Here is a 27469-nt window from a genome sequence, read left to right as displayed (position 1 = left end):
TGTAATTACAATTATGTGCCGCCTAGTGACAGGAATACATTTTGAGAAATGCAACGTTAGGTGATTTCATCATTGCGTGAACAACATAGCGTGTACTGACACAAACCTAGGGGGTGTGGCCTGCGACACACCTAGACTATATGGTAAAGCCTATTGCTCCTAGGATAGAAACCTGCATAACATGTTACTGTCTAAAACAATACAAGATTAAATAAAGCACAAGAGAAAATGATTCAATCAAGAGATGTAGTAAACATGAGATGTAGGAGGCTGCTGCCAGTATAACATGGCATAAGACAGTAAACTTTTTTTAATAAGTAGAAAGAGTACACTCTAAAATAACAATAAAAAGTACAGTACACTACATAGATAAACCAGTGGCATAGATGTTTATCATCAAGTATTATTTACTATATATAATTGTATGTGCCATACTTTTATAGGACTGGCAGCGCAGGTTTGTTTACACCAGCAGCACCACAAACACATGAGTAACGCATTGTGCTATGATGTTATGGTTGCTACCATGTCACTAGGCAATAAGAATGTTTTAGCTCCATGTTTTACAATCCTATGGGACCACTGTCATATATGCGGTCCATTACTGACTGAAATGTTACACAGCAGATGAATGTATGTATGTATCTCTACCTTTGTTTATTTGTTTACTGTCTGCCATTCAGAGCATAAGCACCATATTTGGTTTACTTACCATTGTACTAATTCCCAAAGTGACTCACGAAGAATGCTTGGCACTTGGTAGGTACTCCTGGAAAACAAACAAACAAAATTTGTTGAATGAATGACTGAACTCAATTCTACTGCTATTCATTATGTGTCCTTGAACAGTTTACCTAACCTCTCTAGGACTCAGTTTCTTCATCTGTATAATGAGAATACTAGTTACCTATCTATGGATAAATGCTTGTAAAATATCTACCATAGTAAATGCATAGAGCAGGCTCTCCTGAAATTATAGCTCTATGATGAAGGTTATTTTGGACTGGGCAGTTAATAGAGTAATCCCATTTTTATCTTGTAAGCTGATAGGCAAAGTTTGTTCTTATTGGTGATGTCATTAAAAAAAAAAAAAACTATAGTGCCAGTCACAGAATGGATACTTGATAAATGATCGGTAAATCAATTGTAAGCTAAAAACTTTAAAATGCCAATCTTTACAAAGTTCACCATATGCATTGCTTATGATTTTAAAAATTGAATACAATTTAAGTGTCAATCAATAGGAGAGTAGGTAAATAAATATGGTACATCCACACAATGGAATTGTGTCCCTACATAAATTAGGGTATCAGAACCATTGGTTTTAGATGGCTATAGATGAAATCACCCAAGCATAAGGAAAAGAGGAACCTTGACAATAAACAAGTGAATTTACTTTAAGAAAACAAGTATACTTTTGTTCTGATGTGTCCAGATTGGCTGTGAACTACCTTCACATTTACAAAGGGAGCTTAGGTAAAATGAGCATTGTTCTAAGAATGAGGGCTGGCTTCTCTCCTGCTGGCTCTGGCATTAAGTAGCTACTTGACTTTGCCTCTCTCAGCCTCATTTTGTAAATTATCACTAAGATTCTGCTGATGCTAGCATCCCGAGAGTTTAACACTTCCTTTGCTATTCACAGCCTTCTTTGGTAACCATCATTTCCTAATTACTGTAGTCCATTTAGCTTTCTGCCATTTCAGTTACCTGCAGCCAAAAGTGGTCCCAAAATATTAAGTGTAAAATTCCAGAAATAAACAATTCATAAGTTTTAAATTGTGTACCATTCTGAGCAGCATGATGAAATCTTGAGATGTCCCATTGCACCCTCCCTGAGATGTGAATCATCCCTTTGTCCAGTACATCCACGCTGTATATGCTCCCTCCCCATCAGTCACTTAGCTATCTCAGTTATCAGATCGACTGTATGGTATTGCAGTGTTTGTGTTCAAGTAACTCTTATTTTACTTAATAAAGGCCCCAAAGTGGAAGAGCAGTGATGCTGGCAATTCAAATATTCCAAAGAGAAGCCATATCTGATGGTGGAGGAACCACTGGGGTCCATAAATGAGGCAAATGAGGCATTACTCTACCGCCCTCACTCTTTCTAATCCAAAATTCATGTTTGCAATCTAGAGCATGAGCTCAAATAATGGTTTGTGTAATTTAGATACCCCAATTCAGAAATCTTAAATTTTCCAGGTTGATACTCTACAGAATAATAATTCACCAAATTATTGCCAATTTTTACCAGTGGTATTACATGATAACCTATCAGTCCCAATGTAGTAACAATTACCAAGATTCAAAACATGACCTATAACTTGTAGTAGTATAGAATGATGCAAAGAATGCAGCTTCAATATCAGCCAGGTTTGGGTTCAAAATCTAGCTCAAGTTTTCAGCCATGCCACCCTAGGCACACCCGAACTTGGAAGCTAAGCAGGTTGGAGCCTGGTTAGTACTTGGATGGGAGACCACCTAGGAAGACCAGGTGCTGTAGATGTAAAAGATAAAAAATAAGAGATTGTAAGCTGATGAGGTCTTTGCAATCTGTGAGGTCAACCAAGGGTTGCCTTGCAAAAGAAGAAAAAAAGTTAAATAATTTGCTTAAAGCTACATTATCTGGTTAAGTAAAAAGCCAAAATTTGAATGCAGGTCTGTATGATTAAGTTCACATTCTTTACCACTATGCAATGCCCACAATGTCACAGAATTTCAGAATTTGAAAGAAACTTGTTATTTTCTCAATCCCCTACCACATCCATGAACAATCCTTCCCCCTATTTCTGGTACCTAATGATCCAACCTTTGCTTGAACACCCAGTGGAGCAAATTTACCATCCAAGAAGTACCTCGTGTTATTTTAGGGCAGCTGAAACTCACTTCTCGGATCCTTCTACTTACTGGTGCAATTTCTGAGTAATAATGGAGCACTGTCGCCAAAGGACTTTAGGGGAAAAAAGGAAGGAAAAAGATGGCAACTCCAAGGACAGCAAGTTTAATTTACCTCTTCAATATGCAAACAGATGAAACTTTCCTACTAATCTTATTTCTCTCCGATCTTATGGACATATTAATCCAACACCAATTCAAAGAAGGTATCCAATGGGTAAGGATATCTGAAATCCTCAGGACCAGGAAATAAACAACCAGTTTCTGTGCCATGAATGAGTTACAAACCCTGAAGGACTACCTAGGGACACGTGGAGCTTTTCTCAGCAATGAATGCTTGTAACAACTTTTCTGTCACTTCCTGAGGAGAATTGGTGGCTAACGCCTCTAAAAGCCCCCAAATTCACCAATTGGTAGTGAATATTTTTTGAAAGCTATCTGGCTTAATTTGAAAGTTGACTGAAACCTGCTGATGGGATTATGAAGACTCTCTAATGGCTCATAATTACAAGGTCCAACTAAAACCCCACATTTCATTTACCCCTTTTGCTCTGACTTTCTTTAGAGCAATTAATGTGCCCACGATGGGGCTTAGAACAACACTCAGAGTGTGTATAAATGTGTAATAGCACATAACAGACCTATAACACTGGGATTGGGAATTAAAATTAGTCTTTGAAAAGTTTTGTCTAGAATAGTAATTGCTAGTATGTTAAAGCTAAATGGATTGCTTCATGATTGCAGAGTTTCTGTTTGGGGATAACAAAAAAAAATTATAAATAGTTGGGATGGTTGTACAACATTGTGAATATAATTAATGCCATTGAATTATATACTTAAATAGTTAAAAATGGTTCAAATGACAAATTTTATGTTTTTTATATATATACATTACCCTAACTAAAAAGCACAGCGATGGAATATACCAAAAACAATCGAATTGTACCCTTTAAGAGGCTGAATTAAATAGTATGTGAATTATATCTCTTCATTTTCTAGAGACTCATAAAAGTCCACCGCATCTTAATAAATCTTAGTGAATAAAATTGTAAAATATGACTAAGATTTTCTTGATCCCCAGACTGCTGGAAGATGTCTTAAACAGGAAATAGCTGAATAACTTCTCCTTAATAAGCTAGAAAAGTACTTGAACACCAAAACAAAGAAGAAAAATCACAGTTCAAGAGAGGAAAACATATTCACTTACACCATAAGTGACACTCGCCTTTGGGGGCCTTCACAAAAAACCTTGAGGTGTTTGGTCTTCAAGCTTTTGTCAGATGAGTATCACTAGTCCCTAAATGGTATTGGCCAAAAAGAGGCCAAACATGCCCTGTGAATAACTTGCACATCAATGGTTAGTCAGAAAATAGCTTAGGAGTCAAGTGAAAAGCTGAGGAAAACTCCCCGATAATTCAAGATTAAAAAAAAAAAAAATGATATAGTCACATAGGAAAATAAAATGGAAAGTTTAGCAAAACTTCCTGAGGTTTTTGATTAACTCAATAATTCTCAATAGTAGTGTCCCAGCTTACTTAGGTGTAGAAGTTTGGCTAAAGATGCCTTATTGTTATGAAAAACTAAGATATCAGTGTTTGAAAATCACTTCTTTTTTTAAAAAAATACTGTATTTAACCTACATAAAGCGAAATCACCTCATGGCCCACTCTCTACATAAAGTTGTTTTCAACAATCCAGTACAAATACAACAGAATAAAAGTATAGATTTAGGGAGGTAAAGGGGGTCAAATATATGGTGATGGAAAGAAATTTAACCTTGAGTAGTCAACACACCATGCAATATAGAAATAATGGGTTGTAGAATTATACACTCAAAATCTATATGATTTTATTAACCAATGTCACCTCAATAAATTTAATTTAAAAGTGTATACTTATATCCATTCCCTGCTCAAACCCATATAAATTGATATTAAAGTAATAAAAGTTTTTTTAAAAACTCCCAGGAATAAAGACAGTGGGAAAGATAAGGATGAATGAGACCACTGAATTTTTGGAAGATAAAAAGTAAATAGAAATGCTTTTTCTTAGTGACTTAGCAAAACAGGGAAAGTTGCAAACAAAGTTGCTGAGGAGGGGAATATTGATAACATGTGAATTGATTTTTCTAATAATTTTTTTCCCACAAAAGCTTCAGAAGTAGGAAGCACCAGGCATTGCAGACAGGATTGGTTCTAACTCTGCTTTTAAATGTTTTCCCACCACCACTCCTTTTTTTTTAAGTTAGATAATTTTTTTTTTAAAGATAATATATTTGAATACATCAAAGAACACAGGTCACAAAGCAACTGAGTAATACAAACAGCACACAAACTCCTCCAGAAGAAATAAGGCACATAAACCCTTGCTTTTGGCAGAAAATAGACAAGGTGGTAGTCTTACATAAGCAGGTAAAAAGAAATCAATTAAAATGTAAATTAAGTGAAAAAGGGCAAATGGAGGATAACATGTCTGCTCAGGATAGCTGGAAGTCCCAGACACAAAGGGAGTTAGTAATCACTCACAATCTCTTCATCCGTCTCCATCAGGTTGTGTTGTTAATGGGCTCTTTCAATATGAAAACTTGTTCCTCAATTATATAAATTTTTCTTCTATATTTTCCTTCCACCCACTTTGTCTGTTTGCTCATCCTGGATATCAGACTTTCTAGACTGATTCCTTAATTTTATCATTTTTCTATTTTCCATTTCTTTTCCTTCTTTGCCAATACTCAAAAGACGTTTTTTTCTTTTAATTTTGTTTTTCGTGTTTTGAATTTTCCATTTCAATCTGCAGGAAAGAGTTAACACAGCCTGATGTTGCTATCTCTAAGATAGCTCTTAGGACTTGGCCTCTGGTGTGTGACCGCATGCGACTAAGTGATGAGGTTGTTTTGTGCGCCTGGGGCACTGAATTCTGTTCTATAGCCTGGCTACATTGTTAGTGCAAACAATATGATTTAAGATGAACACCTGCTTTCCTTCTGAGAGTCTGGAACTTTAGTAATTGTGGCTGGTTGCATTGGCAGAGCACTTAAAAGATCAGCAATACAAACTCTGATTATAAAGAGGGCTTATCTGGACAAAAATACTGCAAAGTTCCTACGTTTCGCTGCTGAAGGCCAGAGTATGTCCTGTGCAACAACCCACACTACTAAGAGGGAAAACTTTGGAAGCCTGCATGGGATTCCTCCAGACTCTGTCTAAAGTATTTTTTTCTTGCTGATCCTCCTGTGATCCTTTTGCTATAATAACAGTAGTCATGATTCGATTACGACTACCTCTGAGTCTGCATCCTTCTAGAGAATCACTGAATGTGTAGACAGTCACAGGAACCCACAAAACGTTCAGCTACCATATTCTTTTATCTGAGTGTTTTGTTTTATTCTTTGATTGTACTTCTTTAAAAAAAAAAAAAAACACAGGACTCTGCTCTTGTTTAAGGGATACAATATTTTCTCTTTCCTCTTGAAAAATTTTAATTCTCAACTTTCTAAGTATTGCTCCATATATTCTTTTTTTTCTCTCTACTTGGTTTGGTTTCTTTTTTTTTTTTTTTCAATGTTGGAGGCTATCCTTAAATATTTCATGATACTCGATTGTCCATTCATGGCTAATGATGGGAAATTAAAAAGCTGATGGAAGCTGTGTTTGCGCGACAAAGGCTTGTTAAATGCATGCTTGACTATTGGGCAAGCTGGCTTTCTTCACAGGGGGTGTCAATATTATATACTCCTTTCCCTGGAAACAGTTTCTCCAGAGGAGCCCTTTAATTTTCTCCTTGTAAAATACCTGCGGAGCTGCTGGATTTTTGTGAATAAATTAGGCAGTGGTTTTCAAACATTAGTGTACATCTGGAGATATGTACACGGGTCTCTGGCTCTGGGCCAGCAAGTATTTGGGACTGGCCTAACTCATAGGTGTCTGCCCGCAAATTCCCAGTTCTAAAGTGCAGACCTTTCCTGCTTCCTCCAGGGCGGCCATTTCACCCCATTTTGGCACAGACCCCCATCTCCTTCTTGTGGTCCTTGGGATTATCTATTTTCGACTCTCTTCAAAGGATGTATGCCTCCTCTCTAAGGCTGCCTCTCATTAGTTATAGGATAGGATGCAGTTTCCTTTGCTTCCCTCATTCTCTGCTTCCCCAAAATAAGGTCAATTTTTCATAAGTATACGGCTAATCAAGTCAGGGGAACAGAAGAATGGCAAGTGTGAGACCAGCACAGAGGTTTCTGAACTCTTACAAATTGCGGAAATTCTTGCCCCTCATTTTTGGTTCTTAATTCGACTGGCCCCACCCCCACCTCCCCACCTCCTCCACTCCATACATACTATACTATAAAAAGAACCTTTTTTTTATTATTATACAAGTAATATAAGGTTTTAGTAGAAAAATTACAGATAACATTCTCTATTCCCACCACATAAACACACTCAAATGGAAATTTAAGTCACCAATAACTCTCCACTCACTATTATTAACATTTTGGTATATTTCTTTCCAGACTTTCTTCTATTCAAGAATGCTGACTTACCCACATATGTAATACATATTTTCAAAACTGAGATTGTACCGTGCATCTGTTTTATAACTCCCCTTTTTATTAATAAACAATGGGCATCTGTCTAGGTAAATAAATACAATTAGCAAGTTCATTTTAAATTAATTACATGTATTTACCATAATTTATTGAACTATTACCTTATTGATAGACATTTAGGTTGCTTTCAGTTATATGCCGCTATATTGCAGAGGGTAGCATACTTCTAAAAATGTGTACACATCTGTCTGAAGGTAATCTTAGGCATGGAAATCTAAGGGACTCTAAGACAAGGTTAACTTATTTATTCCAACTTCTTTTACTACATTATTGCTAGCACTGCCTATGAATATCCTTTTAAGTTTTTAATCACTCGATTGGCCAAAATTAAATTTTATTTGTCTTTACATTTCTTTGATATTAACCGCTTCCATGTGTTTGTCACTTGTTTTTCTTTTGTGACTTGTTCGTTCTTGCCCATTTTTCTATCAAGATGGTCAGTTTACTTTATTCCTTCGTAACAGTTCTTTGTAAATAAAATGCATCAACTTTCTGTCTGACACATATATTTTTAATTTTCCAAAGTTTATCATTTGCCTTTTTATATGCTTATGGTACTTCTGGACAGTTAGAAGATACAGACCTCCCAGTCAAATCTGTCCTTATTTTCTGTTTATGGTTTCTACTTATAGTGTGCATTTTTAAAAAAGGCCTTCACTACCTCCCACACCTGCCAAAAAATTTGCCAATATTCCCTCCTAGTACTTTTATCCTTTTGTTTGTTTACATTTAATTCTTTACGCCATCTAAATTTATTTCAGTATATAGTGTGTGTTCTCCAGAGAAACAGAATCAATAGGCTGTGTGTGTGTGTGTGTGAGTGTGTGTGTGTGTGAGAGAGAGAGAGAGAGAGAGAGTGGGGGGGGATGGGAGAGAAACAGAAACAGAAAAAGAATTTAAGGAATTAACTCATGTGATTGTAGGGGCTGGCAGGTCAGAAATCTGCAAAGCAGGCTGGCACCTGGAGACCCAGGGAAGCGTTGATGTTGTAGCTGGTGTCCCAAGGCTGTCTGCTACCTTAATTCCCTCTTTCTTGGGAGACCTCAGTCTTTTTTCTCTTAAGGTCTTCAAGTGATTGAGTGAGGTCCACCCGCATTACAAAGAATAATCTGCTTTACTCCAACTCTATTGATTTAAATGTTACTCTCATCTAAAAAACACCTTCGCAGAGACAGCTAGACTGGTGGTTCATCAACTTGGCTCAGGCAAGTTAAAATATAAAATTAACCATCACAGTGTGAGTCAGGGATCTAACTTTATCTTTGCCCTAACCTTTCTGAAAGTAGGGCCTATGAAGCCCTGATTCCTTCATATTCTCTTCCATTATTCTGAGGAGTCTAAAATCAGGTGTTCAACAAGTTTCCCTCTCCCTCTGACCGGGCCTTCCTAGCTCTAGATCCTGCAGATGTCTTTTTAGGCCCCTAGACTTCAAAAGACAAATAGAGAAGAGCAGTGTGTATGATCCACTGTCCTCTGCTCTCCAAAAGAGGGGAGCTTGAACCATAGCAGATAAAAGGCATGCCCCTTCCTGATACCTGTGGGGTTCTTTGCTCGTGATGCTTCCTCTTTAGAAATAGTCCCAAACAGGTTAAGTTTCTACTTACCTTCATACGCTACAGAGCTCTCGAATCCTTGTTTCTCGACTAGAAAGCAGAATCCAAGAACTCTAAAGCTCCCCAGCCAGGGCATTGTGAGAACATGGAGGCCACAGTGCAAAGTTCTGCCTAATCATATAACCTTATTATTATTAGTAAGTACTAGCCATTAAGTATTTTGAGAGCTTCAGATGAAAGTTTTACCAGCAGGCCAGAGTGTCATATAATAAGGATTACAAATTTCTAAGTGTTTCACACTTGTTTGTGATTAAACAGTAAAGTCTTTGTATGTACACTATTAATAAATTCAGATGCCTCTTTAAAGGTGACCAATCGGGTCCTTCCTTGTTACTCTGTGATCGATTGAAGATTACACCCTGCTCTGTTAGCTCCAGAACCCCAGGTTTTTGCCCCCTGGCTTGGCAGGAATCTGTATGTGAGGCCAGTCCTAGCTCTTAATGTGAAGGATCACCAGTACAGCATCATCCCTTGCACTTTGGTGGGTCCTAAATGCCAACTCCCATTACATGGGGACTGAAATGGACTCAGAAACACTGGTAGCATGCCAGACTGCCCATCTCCAGCCAGGCAACTCAGCCAACCTGAAACAAATGCTGCCTGGTCTAGCTATTTAGAACTGAATAATTGGCATGGACAAATGCCTGCTGACTTGCATTCGGTGCCCCCATTTGAATTTTAATTATTTCATTATACCATAGTGCATCCTTTTTAGAGGCTTAGATCTGCCCATGATAGCTAGACTCTTCCTAGAGCACCAGGAAGGTTGAATTATTCTTTGTGCCCCCTGATCTGATGGTATTTAAACAAGGTGGTACTTACTACTCTTTGAGTCAATTGGAAGAAAAGAGATGAGTGAGGCTCAACTCCCTTTTCAAAAGTGCAGCCAATAGTTCTAAAAATGCCTCCTCCTTTCTAGGTGGTATAGATATGCCTTCTTGGGTCCCACAAGCGGGGAGCTTTGAAAAATTGAACTTTTGGTGTGTGCTTCCAAGTGAATCAAGGCACTAATAATAGCCCTGGGAGGCTCTGTGAAATTGCGGCAGTATGGTTTGTGCGTACTATGATAAAGGGTTCTGTTGCTGCTTCAGTGCATTTATAACCCCTTGTTGAGACAGCAGGTGACCAGAAGGTAAAGGAATCCTGTTTGGTGTAATTCTTTTTTTAATCCTTGGGAAAGCTGAGTCTAAGGAGCCAGGCTACATAGAAATGTTAACTGTGATCCTTAACAGGCCGAGACTCGGTAACAGAGAGACAGAATAATAGGTTTTATACAAGCCATTCATTCATTCATTCATTTTATTTTTTTTAACGCCTACTGCACCTGGTATTCCAAGGTGGTCTCCCATCCAAGTACTAACCGAACTCGACCCTGCTTAGCTTCCAAGATCAGATGAAATCGGGCACGTTCAGGGTAGCATGGCCACAGACTCATGTATTCATTTTTATTCAGTAATTCCTTTACTGAGGGCCTCTGATATGTGCCGGTTCTGGGTAGGATCCGGTCCCTGTTCTCAAGGAGCTAAAAGTGTTTGTATGAGTAGTGGCTGGTCGGGGTAGAGAACTGAGGGCAGGGGACGCAGACAAGTAAACAGGTTGTTAATACAGTGTGATAATTACTCAAACAATGACAGAGATGAGTACAAGAACCAAAATTCAGATGGGCAAGAATTTATTCGCCATGGGGCCGAAAGAGGGTGGGAAGAAAGGAACGTCTTTACAGAAGACAGAAAGGTTTATCTGAGTCTTGAATATGAGCAGGAACTTGTCAGAGAGATGAAGTAGGTGGAAGAAAAACGGGGTGCTCAAGTCATGTACAGGAAAAGGTACAAAACAAAGGGGATGTAAATCAACATGGTGTATAGAAGGCACTGTATGGCTAAAGATTGGAGCCATGGTGAAGGGGGCAGCAAAAATGAAAGTTGAGAGGTAGTAAGGGGCTAGATCTACAAGGACCTCCAGTATTATGGACATATCCCCGAGGCAATGTGTACAATAAGCTGTACCCTGATACCTGGAGTCACTTGGCTGTTTATAACTATCCCTTCTTTAAGGACTGTGGGCCAAGCAGATCCCAAAAGAGCCAAGACTATAGCACATTCATTGCTTGATATGATAAATATGCTAATAAAGTGTGGACAGGCACAGGCCTAGGGCTAAAGCCCTGCAGCAGCCACTGGGGATCTGCTTCTTTATCACTAACCATCCATTGACTGGTACCCACTGTATACAGTTATGCAGCCATCACATGATAGCTACATCCAGCTCATCTTTCCATATCTTACCTTCAACGATATCACAAGTGACATGCCTTGCTGTCATTTGGATATTCTGTGCTCATTCCATTCCTGTTGAGCCATTCTAATGGCCTTAATCAAAAAAGGAAATTAGATTACTCTGGTATGATCAACTTTACTGCAGCGCTACTGGCTTAGTGGGACTGCTGCTTAATTTGTAAGCTCACATAAGCCATTAGTACAATAATTTTTTTATGGAATTTTACCTAAGACTGGTGCCAAACTCATGAAGTCATAGTTGGTAGAGGTGGGGGAGAGGAAAAAGTTAACTGTATTTCCTAAAAATCAGAACATTTGCCCATTCTTAGTCCTCTAGTATAATTCCTATTTTCTTCGAGTCCCTCAGATAATCAGTAGTGGTGCTGTGATCGCCTCAGTAAATCTTCCAATAGCTTGTACAGTGGTTTGTTCAGTCCAGTAGACAAGAACTATTGTAGGACAGCTCTTACCCCACCTCGCCCATCTCAGAGGCTTTAGTATCTTTTATCAGTTAGTCTCAGTCTTTTTAGTAGGAATAGCCTTGTCCTTGACAGAGAAGAAACAGCATAATTGGAGTCACCCATTAATCTTTCTGATTCTTGAACAATTGTTATATGTTCTTGGTGAATGTAAATTTCTTAAAAACTTTGGCTGGCTCAGAGCATTAACTCTCATATTCTACACATTTTGTTTCAATGTTTAACATTCCCCAACATCCAAAGTGCACAGGACAACTGCTTCCAAAGAGATAAGTGATGGTCTCTAAAACAAAACATTTGAACTCAGTCTGAGTCACACAAGGGATTTAGTGCTTCAGGAATTCTCTCAGAGGTAATATATCATGAGGAAATCCACAGGAGCAAGAGTCTTATAAATCAGCCTTGACAGGAAAGAGCCTTTGAACTCATCCAGTTCTGTACAATTCTATTTCAATATGTCTCTTTTGCATTACTTCAGTATAAAGACAGATTTAGGGTTGTGAAGACAGATTATCGCTATGAACCTCAGTCTCTCAATTTATAAAATAAAGAATCTGATAAGATGGCTTCTAAGTTCCTTTCTAATTGGGAAGTTTTACAGCCCTAGAAAACTGAAGAAGAACTAAAATTCATGGAAAGCCTATTACAGGCTACGCATTGTGCTGGACTCTTTAACACCTGTGACCTCATTTAATGTAGACAACAATTCTATGAGCTGGCCCTATTTGGCAGATAAGGAAGCTGAAGCTCACAGATATTAGATACTTTGCCCAGGGTAACACAATCATTAATCCTAAGTAAGGGACAGAGTAAGAATTCAAATGCTAATCATCTACATCATTGATTCTCAGTTGGGGTGCTTTTGCCCCCCAGGGGACATTTGGCAGTATCTGAAGACGTTTTTTGATGGTCATACCTAGAAAACTGTTACTGGCACCTAATGGGTAAAGGCCGAAGATGCTTCTAAAATTTCCTACAATGCACAGACAGCCCCCTACAAGGAATTATTTGGCCCAAAATGTCAATGTGCTAAGGGTGAGAAATCCTAATCTAGATAACAGCCCCAAGTGGTATGTAAATAATCTAAGTCACTCTTTGAATTCAGAATATATTAGTCACTGCCACTGCCACACAGTTTTCTATCTAAAGACCCCCAGCCACAGAGAAGAATAAATATTTCCCCATAAAGGATGTGGCCATTTTGTACTAGAGTCCATAATATGCCCACAATTATGTAACGGAATACAAAAATGTCAAAGGCTTTTCTCCCAAATCTTTGGGTAAAATCCTGGAAGACACACCATGCTTCTCTTACAGCTTTACATATCCACTGACTCACGACTCATATGCCATGAGTGTGGAAATCCTATGTTGAAAAGCATGGTTTTAGGTGGTAAGAAGGAATAAATTATCTATTGCCCCAAACTAGCCACCTCTGAAGGTCTTTGGCAGAAAAAATTATAGCTCTGAATGTAATAGCGTGACAAAAGAGAAGAGAGGTAAATGAGTGAAATATGAGGAAAGACCTCAAAATCATCTACTTTGGCCATTTCATTTTAGAAATAAGGAAGCCAACCCCAGAGAGATCAAGTGATTTGCCAAAAACACGTAGCAAGAAATGGGCAGGCCCAAAGGTCACACAGCACTCAACACTAATTAAAAAAAAAAAAAATGTTTCTTAAACAAATCAGCTCAGACCAGAAGCCAGGTCTCCTGACGCACAGTCCGCTGTAGCAGATCGTCTATTTCCTACTCGGCAGCCACTTCCACGCACTCCCTTCCTCCATACATAAGCCAGATTTTGTTCAGGTGTTAGGCAGATAGCCAAGCGCTCAGGAAAGGTAGGACTTACCCTTTCCAGATGACAAGTCATCTAAGCCAGTCACAGTAATCTCATTCCTATTTGTTGATGACTGGTTTAGGGGAGAACCAAATGAAAACTAGACTTTTGGTGCTGGGCACGCTATAGTGTATATAGGTATTGAATTATAGTGTTGTACGCCTGAAACTTTTATATTGTTTGTGACCAATGTTACTTCGATACAAAAATTATTATTTTTCTAAAGTGAGCGATTTTATGTAAAGGAGGCCCCTTTTCGTTGTCATATCCAGCTTCCCCACTTTGAAAGCAGTCTTGTGAGGCCATGCTGCCTGCCGCTATCTAGAGCAGCCATTTTGTCAGCCTGAGGCCAAAAATTCCTCTCTGGACGCAGAATAAAGATATAAAACCTGGCTCTATGATAGTATGCAGCTACTTATCCAGACTTGAAACAGCCTACCTGTCTTCTTGACAAATGACATAACAAATATCTGTTGTATTTAAGATTCTGCTATTTGGGGTTTCTGTTGTTTATAGCCGAAACCGTCCTAACCAGTACAGCCTGATGCCTAGTGTCTTGTACCTGGAGTGATTTCAAGAATGTCTTCTTGCTCCATTTAGTCTTTAAATTTTCATTGTGGAGGTTAACCCCACTTTCCCTAGTGAGAGTTCATTATTTTCCACTCACTGGGGGTATAGTAGAGGAAACTGGGTACAGGATACAGTTTGGACTGGATGAACTACAATGCTGTACAAACAATGAGCTTCTCTAACATCAAGATAGTTTAGAGTAGCTATTAAAAGTATTAGATTTGGAGTCAAACTACCAGGGTTCAAATAGCTGTTCTAAACCTTACTAGCTGTCTGATCTTGGGACATTTCAGCTTCCATTTCCTCATTGGTAAAATTGGGATAATTTATACAAGAAGTAAACGAAGTATCTATGTAAAGCACTTAGGAGAGTGCCTAGTACAAAGTAAGGCTTACTACATTTTGTAATAATGATTGTGCTGCTATTATGTAACCTTTGCTTTGAGGTAACTAGTTACCTATTTAACATGGAGGAAGGTTTCTGTCATTTGCAGGGAGAAGTAGTATATCGGTCAGGGATTTTAGTTAAAAACAAAACCATTTGACCTAGTTTTAGCAGAAAAGAGATTTAGTAAAGGCTATTAGGAAATTCACAGAATGCCTGGGAGGACTAAAGGTTACGTATCCAGGAATAACCCCCAAATGATGCCACAGAGTTGTCCCAGAGAGATATAACTGCTATACCACTGGGCAGAGACACTCAGCTCATCTCATCAACACAGGCAGGGTCTGTAGGTCATCCCTAACACCTCTGCCTCTGACTCCTCCAGGAACTGCATCCGCTTGTGATCACCATCACCAAAGTGGATTTTGTGGCATCGCTTCTTCAAGTCAGTAGCCTCCAAAAAAATCCTAGTATCTCTGATTAGTGAAGCCAGATTAATGTGTCTAGATCCTGACTGCAAAGGAGGCTGGGAAGGCAAGTTTCTGACCTTTCACATGGGTTGGCATGGCCTAAAAGGTGAATAATTCTCCAAAGTATGTCAGTATGTAAATTAAGGATGTCTAGATTTTTAAAGAATAAAATTAGTTTCACCATCATCCTAATGTCAGGAAGAAGGGACAGGGAGATGTAAATTGAGAACTCCACCCTTTACTCAGTTACCCAAACAAAAAAAAATTATTGCCACCTGGTCTCCTCATCCCTCCCATATTAAGTTCTGCCAGTTGTTCCTCTTGATCTCTCTCTAGTGTCTGATCCCTCTCTCCATCCCCTCTACCCTGATTTAGGCCCTCAGTAGTTCTCACCTGGAGTGCTGGAAAGCCACCTAACTGGTCTCCCCATCTCTAGTCTGATTCCTCACATTGCTCCAAGAATGTTTGTAAAACACAAGTCTGATCATGTCTCTCTCCTACTTAAAAGGATTTAATAGTTCCCATTGCTCAGAGGATAGTATGCAAAGCTGTGTTACCATACCCTACCCACCTTTCTTCTCCTACCACATCCCATATACCCTCTAGTATAGAGGACACGCACCCTAGTCACAGGTAACAGCAGAACCATTATGATGTTTTTTGTTCAGATGGCTCACCTTTTGTTTCCTTTGCCTGGAGTTCTGCCCTGTACCTACCTATGAAATTCTCCTTTTCTCTTACAGCCAGGTTTAGCATCATCTCCTCTGTTCCCGAGGAGCATTGGGAACTCCTTTCTCTGTGCATTTGTAGCTTTTTTGCATATAAGCCGCCTGGAACATCCATCTTGCAGTGTGCTTCTGGCTTGATTCCACGAATGTTCCTTCTCTAGATCATAAGCATCCTAGTTAAGGGCATGGGTGCTATTTCAGCATTGACTGAGCTCTTACTGCCTGGCTGAATGCACGACCACACAGATAGCAACTTAGATTTGATCTGGTTTCCTTCATAGAATATTCTAGGTTTTTGTAGAGTTTTTTTTTTTTTTTTATGGGGGAAGGGTTAATTGTAATAAATTAATTTAATTAGCTAGGTTTCATGTTACTTGAATCAAATGGCCCATTAGAGATAGATGATTGATAGATCAATAGATAGATAAAATGATACCTTTCAGAATATTATAGTTTTAAGACAGTCTTCAAATTTGACTTCTCAAACTACTCCTTTTATATAAGCACAAAATCCATAACCTTAACATTTTAGAAAAACTATTGTGTTGATACTTTTAATACTTTCTTTTGTTAGCAGCTGGACAAATGCCCATTACCAGGAAGCAACATACCTAAGAAGCCCTGTAAACCATTTGAATTAAGACTGCGTTTGCCTTAATGCTTAGGACTCACAGGAGCAGTGATTTTTGCCTATTTTGTTCACAGCTATATCCCAAGTGCTTAGAATAGTGTCTGATATATATTAGGCCCTTCATAAATATTTGCTGAATGAGTGAATGGATAAAGGCCTAGCATTCAAGATCAAGACATTCTCCACATTCACTGAACTTAACTTTATATCCACTGAAATTCAGAAATAGAATTTTCAAGTTTAGAGCAATCTAAAGAAAGGTTGCTTTAGTAATTCTACTGGTCAGGAGAAGCCTCTCAGAGGAGGGTACGTACGAGCAGAGACCTGAATGATGTGAGGGAGGGAACCACGTGTGTCTGGAAGCGTGTCCAGCTCCTCGCCCCATTCAATCCCAACTGCTGCTCTACCACCTACATGATTAAGACACGGAAGTACTATTCTCACTTCCACAGCTCCCCTTGGAGATTTGCTTTAATTTCTAATATAATTCAAATATCAAAGGGAAATTGGTTCTGCTCCAATTAACTTGGTTTCAAAATCCTCACTCAAGTCCTCCCTGGGATTCCATAGCTCCTGCAAAGGCTCCCAACATTCCAAGGGTCTCTCCTGGATCTTACTTCCATATCTGTGGTCTCCAATTTGACCTTGATGTTTAACAAAGTCCTTTCCCCAGTACTGCCCTTCTCACACACACACACACTCGTGCAATTTATCAAACTTCCTGAAAATTGAAGGATTGCAGGAAAGGAAGCTGAAGTAGTTTGCTTCGCTTAGAAACAAGAAAACATGACATTAAAAATGTGGCCTCTCTATTTAAAATAATTTTGGGGTATCCCACTGTAAGGGGTTCTCTTTTGGCCCTTCACCCCACAAAGTCCTTTATATCATCTTCCCAGCTTTTCTCAATCCTCTTCAGCCCTCCTGACTCTGCTCTTAGGAGTAAAAGAACACATTCTTCTCCCTGACTCATGCGGAGCAATTTGGTCAGCATCTTTTACTGCCTTGGTTCCTGCTCTCTGTACTTCATATTCCAGCCAGGCAGATTCTCAAGTCATTTCTGAAGACAGTGTCAGCCAGTTAAAACTCATAGTACCAGCCATTTGATACATTTTTTACTTCATTATACCAAGTAATCACAATATCAGTTCCACTGTGGTAATAAACACAGAAGAGCTCTGAGGTGGGGTACCCAAGGCATTCTTGGAGGAGGTGCTGAGAGGATGGCTTTGCAGAGGAGGTGATAAGTAAAGGAAAATCAGGGTAAAAAGTAAAGGGAGATGGCAAATTTAGCAATAGCATTTGTAGAACAGCACATGCATATGGGGAGGTAAGCCTAGAGAAGTAAGCAGGGGCCAACCTAAGATGTTTAATTTGTCAGCTAAAGAGTTTTAATTGAATTCAGAAAGCAATATGGAGCCAGTGAAATATTCTGAAGGATAACACAAATCGAGTTGAACTTTTTTCTTTTGTCCCTTTCCAGAATGAGTTGACTTTGGTTTCCTTTTCCCTAAAACTCCTCCCCATTCCCAAACACACACACACACACACACACACACACACCTGCCAGCACCACCTTTACCCATAACACCAATTTCCAGTCTAATAACTGGAAGTGGAAGTGGACTTCCCACAAGAAACATGGCTTTACCAAACACCTTACCCTGTACTGGCTCAGGGAAGGGGCGACCCTGAGCTGCCCCTACCCAGAGAAGTTCTCAATGTGATGATGAGATAGTCCCATCCTGGGATCTGGAACCCCTCCACAAATACCCAATAGTATTCCCTACTCCATCCTGGAAAGTAGGCATCGGGAAAGACAGATGTCCCCAGGTGGTAGAGGGGGCATAAGGGGAGTTCTAATGGGCAGAGAGAGCAAAGAGAGTCTTCCTGATGCTCTGATGATCTCCATTCCACTAGGAGCCTCAAGCCCTCTTCCCTCTGCCTAGCTGCAATGAAGGCTCAGCCACTGGAGAGAGTGTGTGTGGTTGCAGCAAGCCCACAGGGTGACCGCTAGTAACCCAGTTGCATGTGATAGTGGCCTGCTGCCAGTTGGCTTCCTCCTGAAGGCTTCCAGCTGGTAGCAGCTCTGAAGTCAAACAAGCAGTGGCTCCTGGGCTGTCTCAAGAGGATGGTAAGTTTAAGGTCTATGCACCAAACTGCCTTCTAAAACACACCTAAATAATAAACTAAGTCCAAGCAGAACTTCCTAAAGGCTCCAGGGTTTAAGGCCAGCTGGTGTGTCTAGACTATAAAAAGCAGAACATGTAAAGCTTACTCACCCCTGGCTGAAGCAGACAAAACAACAGTTCACAAAGCAGTTCTCATTCCATCATGTCATTTTACCTGCCTAACAACCCAGAGAGCGTTCTGCCAACTCTGCCCCTGGACATGCCATTCAGCCTCTTTATGCCTCTGCTACCATCTTTGTAAAGTGAGGAGAATAAAAATACATATGTCATTTTCTAGCTATGTGTCCTTGGCAATGTATCTAACTTAATTGTGCTTCAATTTTTCTCATTTGTCAAATGGGGTTAAAAACAGAACAAACCTCATGGGATAGTTGGGAAAATTAAATAAGTTAATTCATTTAACAAATCAAAGAAGTTAAAACAATGGCTGACTACATAGATAGTACTCAGTAAATGCTAGCAACGGTTATTTTTGTTAGTATTAATCAAAGGATTGTATGAGGATTAATAAAATAATAGCAGCTGGCATTTGTTACATATTAACCATGTTTCTGGCATGTGACTCAGTTTTTTTTATAGAAATTACCTTGCAGATAATGTTGAGTTAGTACCTAACATGTAGAGAGCCCTCGATAAATGGTAGCCACTATTATAATTCATCCTATCCCCCATTCTACAGAGGAAGGAACCGCTCAGAGTTTTAATGACTTTCCCAGGGCTACAAAGCCAAAAAAGTAAGAGCACTTTGACTTGAATCCAGATCTTCTGGGAAACAGATCTCCATAATCCTGGAACCCTCACCTCCTCCTAGTCTGGTCCTCAACATTTGCTCTGTAGCTAAAACTGGTTTCCCTTCAAGAAAGCTGCCAGAGGACACATCTGCTGCCCAGTTGGAAGGGACTGGGCTCTTCTGCATACAGTTGCCATCCGCACCTGCACTGGGAAGGCTGAGCTTGCCTCCTGGTGGCTTTTTCCTTTCAGCAGCCAGGAGGCAGGCTCCAGCAGGCAGATGTGTGCAAGTAAATGAGATAGAGTCATGGACATTCTCAGGAAGCAGACCTGACCCCAGCACCAGTTCTGCCCTTCTACCCAAATGTGCCTCTGCTGAGATCTTGTGGTAGGGTTCACCGAAAAAGAGCACTGAGTCCTCCCTAAATTGAGCAAAATCAGTCCATGACCAGCAGCAGCCAGGTGAAAGATGACAAGTATTTGCCTCCGTGTTACATCTGAAAGGCAATGCTTCACTGGAGACATGACTTCTGGATTGTGGGCAAGCCACTTCCCCTCTCTAGGCCACAAGTTTCCTCATTTGAATTATTGAAATACTAAGATCCATCTAGTATGGTTGCTCTAAGGACCAAATGAGAAAATAAGTGTAAGAGCACAGGGCCCGGCACCCAGTAACACAATTAGGAGAGTTAGCATGCAGTATGCACAGGACAAATGCTCACAGAACAGCTGAAATATGACAGTCCAGAGCATCAAGGTGGCACACAGTAAAGGAAGTATGAGCACTGCGGGCTGGAGAATATGAGGATGTGAGACTTTGCCCTCCACTAACGAATAAAAGCATGTGCTCAATGCAGGTGGCACTTTCCTTGCGCTTTACCAAAACCCACTTACCACACGCGAAGGCAGAAGACGTAAAATGGCAATCGCGGGGAGATGTGGAGTCAGGTGACAAGGAAGCTCTTTACATTTGATACCCAATTATTCGTGTCATGAACTGTTTCATGGCAGGAACAGGCATGCACTGAGAGGGACCCAGAAGCAGTGGTGTGCCGGGGCTGCCATGTTTCTATTCACAAGAGCCAACTGTTAAGTTTTCAGAACTTTTGCAAACTAGCTGTTAAACATAATTGGTTGTTACATTATTAAAAATTATACAAACTCACACTAAGTAAAATACATTAAAAACAATAATAAATACTCAAAATTCACCACTTCTTAATTATTTTACTATATTTTACTACCATCTATGCTCTCGAGGTTATTTACATTAGTGAAATCTGCATAAAGGAAATAACTATATCATAGTGTGCTACTGCACATTGCTCTTCCCCAGAGTATTTACACCACAGAAATGGGCAAACCTACAAATCACGATCCCTTTCCTGCCCTGAAGAGCCAGCTGATAGCCATTTACCAGCACACCACTACAAAGAGCCTCCCCATTGCTCCAATGCTTGCAAGGGAATGGAATTTTATGAGACTTAAAGTCATACTGTATTTAAGGCTTAGGTTGTGTTTTCTCTGTTAACTAAATCTCTTTCCATAACTTTGTACTAAGAGTGCTTACAAAGCATTTCATGAGGCTAATAGTCCCAAGAGTACTGAAAGAGAACATTTCTGCAATGACTCATATGATATAGGGGGACTTCATGACGTATGCTGCTGGAATGGGTTTGCAGGAAGACATCAGAAAAAGAAGATAAACTTAGAGAGCTTTTTCTTGTCCTCCGTAACCTTCTTCAGAACGTTTTTCCAAGTGTTCGGTTCAATAAACGGTTACCCCATACTCACCACAGTCAAGGCATTCGGCTGGGGGAGAAGGAGTATGCGTAGTCCATCCTATCCTCAGGAAACTCACAGCATCGTAAAAGGACCTTTCTCTCTCGCCGTCACATTGAGGTCTATGCTGACCTCCCTATTTTAAGTTACAGCTCCTTCCCACCCCCGCTACCAACACTCCTAATCCTCCTTATTCTTCCTCCCCTCTGCCACCCCCAACACTGTCATCTCCTAATTTACTATATAATTTACTTATTTTTTATGACCAGATTTACAGTCTTTCTCCCCCTTCCGCAATGTATGCCCACAAGGGCAAGGATTTCTGTTTGATTTGTTTCAGTGCCTCACATGTAGTAGGCCAACAAGAAATATATGTTTTTAATATTTATACGTAATATACTAAAAACACGCTGAGTCAAATTCTAATTTCTGCTCTACCACTTATTATGTGACCCTGGGCAAGTCACTGTACCTCTCTGAATTTCAGGCCCTCATATGTAAACTACAGGGTTTGCACAAGGCTACCTCTAAACTGGACAATGAAAACTCAAAAATCAATGAGTCTCTATTAGACATGCAAGTCAAGGCACGTCTGCCACATCCATACCCAGTTCCATAGAAAACTATTTTTCTGCAACCCCCAGCTCCAGGCAGTCATGCTCTGAATTCCACCACTGGCTTCTTTCAGACACTTAACTCCTCCCTCCCACCGTAACAGCATTAGTACCTGACCCCAAGGCAGACAGAGGCTTATTATTTGGCACAGGGGAGAAATAATCCCAGATAGGGAAAACTGGACCTACCTAATTCTATTCTTAAAAATTTAAATTGAGAAATATAGATAGAACCAGGCAGTATATAGAAACTTAAATGTCACAAGTTTGAGGGAAGTTGAAGAGGCCACAATATGCCATAAATGACCCAAGTTAGAAGTCAGCAAAAATCATGAAGTAGAGGAAAGACAGAAAGGAAGTCGTTTTCAGCAAGAATAGAAGTTGGCAGACAGAGAAGGAGACCCAAGGAGCACTATGTGTGTCATTTCTTCTGAAGCACTTTAGAAAAGATGCTTAAAGTCTGCTGTGAAGCAAGCCCCACAGATAGGCCATGTGTGACTGAGTCATATGTCCTAGGGACTCATGTCAGTGGCTTATACGATTCTATACTTGTTGACCTCTCAATAAAGTGTTGCTCACAAATGAGGTGGCCTAGTTTAATACAATTTCCTCACAAGATCAGAACAAAAATAAGATGGTTTGGGAATGCACAAGGAGGAAAGAATGAATGTTTATTTAATTCTCACTGCCTGCCAGGTACTGTACAAAGTGTAGTCACTTAACCTTTGCTATAACTCTATAAGTTAGATACCATGCTCATTTTGAAGTAAAAAGAATGGAGCTTTCAAGAAATTTTTTGTTCGTTTCTTCTTTTCTTTGGGGAAATGTTGGAATTTCACTGTGATACTTTGAGCTCCAGTTTTGATCTCAATCTCCAATATGAAATTAAAAATATGAGGAACTCCTCAACAATATTCTTCCCTTTTCTAGTCTCTGGGAGTCCAGGAGAGACCAAAAGCTGTCAATTAATTTGGCCTGATGAATCCAAGCAGTGCTGAGAAGTTCCACAGACTTTGACGTGTATGAAGACCTATTACCCAGGGCCTATTTGAAGCCTAGACTCAAAAGGGATGATTAGATGCTGAGGCTGTAAGACATACAAAGTGACTTAATCAAACAGAATGCTAATTCTCAATGAGCTGTCACTCTATTCTGCATCAGATGAATAACTCTTTGACAGTAAAATGCCTCTGACTTCCAGATGCCTTGTCTGCCCACATACCACCAATATAAGCCAGGATAGCAGTTTGAGAAAAAAATTAAATGAATGTTCATTGTCATTCTGGAGATGAGATGACTTGATTTTCAGTGGTAACGTCACCAATTCTCATTCGGCTCTCATTTTTTTCTCTATGCCTACTCAGCGACCTAACACTGAATCTATTGATGTCTCTGCCTGTGGGGTCAGCCTCCCAAATCAATTCTTACTTCTGACAGGAGCAGGAGGGATTATCAGTATGTGTTCCATCCCTCAATCCTATGAGTTTAGGAATTAATCAAACTCCTAGATCCAAGATCTGGTGTCCTAGCCTCAAAACTACTACTAGGTTCCTAAGATCTCATCAGCCAGAGATCTGTGTGATTTAGGAATAATAACATAGGCTTTGAAGTTAGAGAGACTTAGAGTTAAATTTCAGTGCTGCTGCTTGACCTTGTAGAGTGACAGTGTATTACTCATGATACAATAGGCAAGAGTGCTAGAAACTCAGCAACTTAAAATAAGAAAAATTATTTCTCGTTACATTACATGTCTAACATAGGTTAATGGAAAGCAGTACTCCATGGAGTCACTCAAGGACCCAAGTGGAAGGAGGTTCTATCTCGTAATGTCACCATCACAATACATGGTCTTCAGGATACTAAGACAACGGATAGAAAGTTAAAGGGTTTCGCCATCTCATCCTTGAAATGATACAATGACACTCTGTTAGTGGTCTTTTGGCTAGAACTAGTCACATGGTCCTGACTACCTGCAAGGGATCAGAAAGCATACCCTTCTACATGTCCAGGAAGTGGAGAGAACTGGATATGTCTGAATAATTCTACAACAGTACGTGGCATTACTGTGAGATTACTTTATTCAAGGTTCCTGTAGGTCCAACAGACCAAGGATCCATTAAGCTAAGGGAAGACCCTATAGGTTGTATAACAAAACATTATAGGACTCCTCTGCTTTGTCCTCACCCTCAATGCCATCCACAGTGAATCGGCCTGAGCTTATTTCCAAGGCCCTTCTTCCAGGTTGGTCTTGCCCTACAGTTCTGCCTGATTTTGTGGCCCCTACCTTCAAACTTGAACCCTGACCTGAGAAGAAACCTGTAGGACGAGAGGCTTTATATCTCATCCAGCTCTTGCCAGGTCTCCTTAGGCCAGTCAATCAATGTTTTTAGCAGTGGAGTCATCTTGGATCCTCAAGTTTCTTGGGAGGGCCAAAGAATCAAAAAATCCGCAGCCACAATAAATTTACTACTAAATATACAATCATTTAGCTGTTCTAAGGAAGTGGTCAGATATGCAGAAAAGGATTACATAGAAGGATGCTTATTTAAGCATTGTTTTATAATAACAAAACTTTGGGAATAACCTAAATGTCCAGCAAAAGGGAATGTTTACAAATATGATTCATCCACTGATAGATGGACTGGTTCTGCCTGTTGAGTTCATAAGGGTAAAAAGAGAAAACAAAGTCAGATTATTTATTTTGATGGAGTTAACTGGGAGTTTCTCTGTCACTGTGGGTCACAATGTGACCTGCTCCCCTTTTGTTTACTCTGCAATTATACTTCTCCAAGTGGATTTTATTGGCTTATTTTGGATTCATTGTATAGGGAGGATCTCTATTGGGCAGCCTATACATAGTTGGGTGGGTAGCCTTTGGCAGTGCATTAGTCCTCAGTCCAATCATCTGTGTTTAGGGGAGCAGCTAGCTCTCCTCCCAAATAGAGAAGGTTGTTCTGGTCTCTAATTATCCCACTTAAGTGTATTTATCTCAATGGAATGTTATACAGTCTTTAAAAAATGATATTTACCAAAGGTGTTTTTTTTTAAATATGGGGAAAATATGCAGGAAATACTACGAAGTTTAAAAATATTACAAAACTGATTCTATAGCCTAACATGTTACAATATGGGTGAACCTTGAAGACATTACGCTAAGTGAAAGAAGTCAGTCACAAAAGGACTAATAATGTACCATTCTACTCATATGAGTAGTCAAAATCGTAGACAGAAAGTAGAATGATGTTTGCCATGGGCTGGGGGAGCAGGTAATGAGGATTTATTCTTTAATGGGTCTAGAGTTTCAATTTTACAAGATGATAAAAGTTCTGGAGGTGGATTGTGGTAATGGTTGCAAATGTGAATGTACATAATGCCACTGAACTGTACACTGGTTAAAATGATAAATTTCATTTATATACATGTATATTTTTTTTACCAGAATTTTAAAAATTGAACCTATAATATCATCTCAAATGTATGAGTGTGTATGTGTGTGTGTAGGCCTAGTGTTCTGCTTTTGGTAATGGGGAAAAGTTATAGTTTCTTCCTAGATGTTTTTCCTTTAGCTTAGTGTAAGGATCAGCAAACTATGCCACTCCAGCTAAATCCAGCCTCCCATATGTTTTTGTAAATAAATTTTATCAGAACACAATCTTGACCATCAATTACATTTTATCTATGGCTTCCTTTGTGTTACAATAGCAGACTTGAGAGACAATGTTGTCCAGAAAACCTAAAATATTTACTATCTGACTCTTTCCATAAAAAGTTTGGTGACTCCTTCTTTAGTGCTTTGAGAGCACACATGGAGGCCAAAAGAATGATCAAAACCTTAGTGTGGGTTCTGAGTCCTATATTTTGAACCAGAGTCTACAGGCCTAGAGATTCCAGAATTGGCATCTCTTCTCTATTTAATTGTTCTAACTCCTCAACAGTGTCAGAGCCTTCATTCTAGACTCTCAGGTTGCCCCATAAGGCTACCTCAGACCTTACAGATAAAGGAGACAAAGGGAAAAGAGGCTCTCTGTGGTGGATTTGATTCATCCCCTTCCCGGAGCTACATTACCTGAGATAGTCCTTAGTCACCCAAAACTAGAAAGGGGGAAAAAAGGACATCACATTATATTTGCAAACACAGATATAGTTTAGAAATCAGGAAGGATGTATAACAATAAATTCACTGTGATGTCTCTGAGTTATGAGATTATAGATAATTGTCAAATTTTTGCTATAAATTTTTATATTTTATGATTTGTTATGATGAGCTTGCATGACTCTTATAATCAGAAAAAATGTTATTTTCATACTTTAAAAATTAGAAGAAATAATCAGGAGCATAGAGGTTGAAACCCAGGGAGAATCACATGGGAGACATTTCAGCAGGGTCAGAAATCTGGGTAACAATTAGCCAATCTCAATTTGTTTTCTTGAACTAAGCTCTTCTGAGAAAGAGCTGAAATCTGTCAAGTCAAATATTTTCATGGCATGGTCAGCCACATGGGCTATAAATTTCATTTGGCCTGGCACTCTCTTGTCCTCTGAGAACTTCTGTGCCTGCCAGGTCTTTAAAGGCAGCTTCTAAGCTGCCACATGTTTTTTTTTCTCCATTTGGCCACAGGTTTTCTTTTCAAAAGCCACAGACATCAGTTCTGCAGAGCCAAAAGAGTCAGACAGACCTGGGTTGGACATGGGCTCTGCTACTTAGCTGAATTTAGACAGTTACTAAACCTCTCATGTATAAAAGGCAGGTAATCCTACCTTCTGGGAAAGAAGAAATTACCCACTTTTCTGCCCACTTACCTCCGTCTTCTCTCAAGAGGACCAAACATGAATATGAATTGTAGACAGTGACTATGTGGGTTCAAAATTCATGTAGACTGGTGGCTTTTCTCTCCTGCTCCTCTTTCTCTGGGGTAAGAGTTGTCAGAATTCAGGCATCACTTACCACCTTCACTGCTCCCATCACTGCCAGGTCAACATCTTCCCTAGCATCTATTTTCAATACAACAGCTAGAGTGATCCTTTAAAAATATTGGTTGGGTCAGGTTACTACCCTGCTCAAAATGTTTCAGTGGTTCCCTATTTCACACAGAAGATAAACCAAAGTCCAGTTCCAGAGTTTCAGCCTGAGAACCAGCTTTCTAGGGTCACTCCTGATACCAATTGTCTTAGTCTGGGTTCCCTGTGACAAGCACTGTCAGAGAGCAAGAGTGAGGAACTGGAGGGAAAGAAACAGAGAAAGGAATAGCCAAAGTGTTATTGAGTTGCTCACCACTTTGAGCAACGAAGGCTTTATCCTACCTGAACCTTCTAAGGAGGCAGAGAAAATGTGACACAAAAGAGAAAAGTTTCCCAAAAGAGAAATGGGGGCAGTGAGGTGTTTACCTATCAGCCCCCATTCGCCATTATCAAGGATTGACCCACAGGGTGTTAAGGACTTTATACCTCCAGGCTACACATGTGTGAGTGTGGCCAGGCAGATTTCCAAGTGGAATGGGGAGGTGGAGAAGGGGCAGGGAGAGGCAGTTGAGGTCAGATGCTGTAGGGTTACACATGTGCAAAGCTGGTTGCTATAACAATAGACTAAAAAAGTGGTCCAAGTCTGCAAATTTTTTTTTTGTAAAGGGCTAGACAGTAAATATTTTAAGTTTTTGTGGCCTCTGCCACA

The 27469-nt window shown here is 39.7% G+C and overlaps 1 long non-coding RNA gene and 1 pseudogene across 1 annotated transcript in view; both read right to left on the bottom strand.

Moving 5' to 3' along the window:
* Positions 1-479: 479 nt before the first annotated feature.
* Positions 480-27469, bottom strand: part of LOC107516405 — an 86426-nt gene continuing 59436 nt past the window's right edge. Inside the window, exon 7 of the long non-coding RNA XR_001598288.2 lies at positions 480-769. This is a non-coding gene — a long non-coding RNA (uncharacterized LOC107516405). The remainder of the gene's footprint in view (positions 770-27469) is intronic.
* LOC118600540 lies at positions 10421-10539 on the bottom strand (annotated as a pseudogene).

Source organism: Rousettus aegyptiacus, unplaced genomic scaffold (assembly GCF_014176215.1).
Source record: "Rousettus aegyptiacus isolate mRouAeg1 unplaced genomic scaffold, mRouAeg1.p scaffold_m13_p_3, whole genome shotgun sequence".
In the NCBI taxonomy this organism is placed as follows: Eukaryota; Metazoa; Chordata; class Mammalia; order Chiroptera; family Pteropodidae; genus Rousettus; species Rousettus aegyptiacus.
The sequence above is the reverse complement of the archived record's forward strand: the minus strand, read 5'-3'. Positions and strand labels throughout refer to the sequence as shown.